This window comes from Elephas maximus, chromosome 4, assembly GCF_024166365.1.
Source record: "Elephas maximus indicus isolate mEleMax1 chromosome 4, mEleMax1 primary haplotype, whole genome shotgun sequence".
NCBI classification, from domain to species: Eukaryota; Metazoa; Chordata; class Mammalia; order Proboscidea; family Elephantidae; genus Elephas; species Elephas maximus.
Genome location: NC_064822.1, coordinates 114,560,838 through 114,563,180, shown reverse-complemented (window position 1 = coordinate 114,563,180; position 2,343 = coordinate 114,560,838). Strand labels below are relative to the sequence as shown.

Below are 2,343 nucleotides of genomic sequence, written 5' to 3'. Positions count from 1 at the left end.
GGGTCTTAATTTATCAAACTGGCTATGTTTTATTTTGGTAAAATTAATAGTTAAAAATGAATAAATTATCTCCGAAACCTGAATAATTTCATTTATCTACCATCTGAACAAATTTTGAATTAGATACATTTGACATCCAACTTGTTAGAAAAAACATCAACTAAAACAGGTTTTGTAGGTCAATTTCCAAAACTGAGCTAACTTCTATGTTGTTGTAGTTATGTGCCATTGAGTTGGTCTGACTCATAGAGACCCTATGTACAACAGAATGAAACACTGCCTGGTTCGGTGCCATCCTCACAATCTTGCTGTTTGAGCTCATTTTTGCAGCCACTGTGTCAATCTGTCTCATTAAGAGTCTTCCTCTTTTTCACTCACCTTCTACTTTACCAAGACTGATGTCCCATTTCAGGGACTGGTCCCTCTTCAGGACATGTCCAAGGTTGTCAAATGAAGTCTTAGCACCCTTGCTCCTAAGGAGCAATCCAGCTGTACTTCTTTCAAGATAGATTTTTTTGTTCTTCTGGCAATATTCTTCTCCAACACCATATTTCAAAGGCATCAGTTATTTGTCAGTTTGCCTTATTCATTGTCCGGCTTTTGTATGCATATGAAACAATTGAAAATACCATGGCTTGGGTCAGTCCTCAAAGTGACATCTTTGCTTTTAAATTCTATAGTACATTTCAACTCTAAGTTAACAGTTTCTGTTGTTCTGCTTTGGATCATATCTTCAAATTCCATGGAGTATTTCATTGTAAATGGTCATGTTTATGAATATGAGTCCTTTAATATACCTTTTTCTGGAAATAAAACTACTCATATAATTTCTGATTTTTGTAATTTTTTTTTCCTGGAATTTGATTGAAAGCATAAAAAAGAAATGAAGAATCATACAAGGAAGGTAGGGCTTATTCTACTGGGACTGACAGATAATTTTCAGTTACAGACTGTCATTTTCTTATTTCTATTTCTCAGTTACTTGTTGAGCATGATAGGAAACTTAACCATCATTGCCCTCACTCTGCTGGCTTCCCATCTCAAGACCCCAATGTATTTCTTCCTTCATAATTTCTCTTTCCTGGAAATCTCATTCACAACTGCTTGCATCCCCAGATTTCTAATCACCATTCTAACCAAGGAAAAGACCATTTCCTATAATGGTTGTGCATTTCAGATTTTTTTAATATCTTTTCTGGGGTTACAGAGTTTTTCCTTCTGGCTGCTGTGTCCTATGACCGCTACGTTGCCATCTGCAAACCCTTGCATTGTACATCCATCGTGAGCAGCGGACTGTGTCACCAGCTTGCACTCAGCTCTTGGGTAACTGCATTCTCGGTCATTTTCCCTCCACTCACTTTGGGTCTTAATCTGGATTTCTGTGCTTCCAATATCATTGACCATTTCATTTGTGACATTTCTCCTGTCCTGCAACTTTCTTGCTTAGACATACATTTACTAGAATTGATTGGTCTTTTAATAGCTCTGATGTCACTCATTGTCACCTTGTTATTAGTAATCATTTCTTACTCTTATATTATCAAGACAATTCTAATTCCCTTCAGCTCAGCAAAAGACAAAAGCCTTTTCCACTTGCTCTTCACACATGATTGTTGTCTCCATCACTTATGGCTGTTGTATATTCATCTACATAAAACCATCAGCAAATGAAAGAGTTACTTTAAGCAAAGCAGTAGGTGTGCTCAGTACTTCAGTTGCCCCATTGTTGAACCCAGTCATTTATACTTTGAGGAACCAGCAAGTAAAACAAGCCTTCAGGGCTACATTCAAAAATGTATTCCCACTTCAGACAAATAAGGCTATCTACTGAAATAATTAATGTGAAGACATTACAGAAACATTGAACAAGAAATAGTTTAATTCTTCTGGTTCACGAAATTATATTTAATTTTTTGGATTACCTTAGGTTACCTGATTTTAGAATCATTTCCATTCTATCTATTATGAATTTAACTTTCTGTTCTTCAAGATGAAAGCCTTACATATTAGAAATACAAAATAGAAAAAAAAACTGTATAAAATTGCAAAATTGTATCCTCATTTTAGGATAAAATGAATGGGAGGTTTGATCGTATTATAGAATATAAATCCTTGGAGTGTTGGACTTGTTTAATAAATAATGTTTCTTGTTTTATTTAAAGACCATGTTTTTGAAAATTGTTAGATGAATTTAATTTTGTCATCATAAAACATACTTAAAATATTCCAAGAGGGGGTAATCTTCAAAAATATAGAGAATTATTTTATAAGTGATTTTTTAAAAAATATTAATTGTCCACATAATAAAGAGGCATGATTTCCTTTGAAGTGAATCATATGTTT

At 34.1% G+C, this 2,343-nt stretch overlaps 1 pseudogene; it reads left to right on the top strand.

Moving 5' to 3' along the window:
* The first annotated feature begins 883 nt into the window (after positions 1-883).
* On the top strand, positions 884-1,831 carry LOC126076421 (olfactory receptor 6C70-like; annotated as a pseudogene).
* The last annotated feature ends 512 nt before the right edge of the window (positions 1,832-2,343 follow it).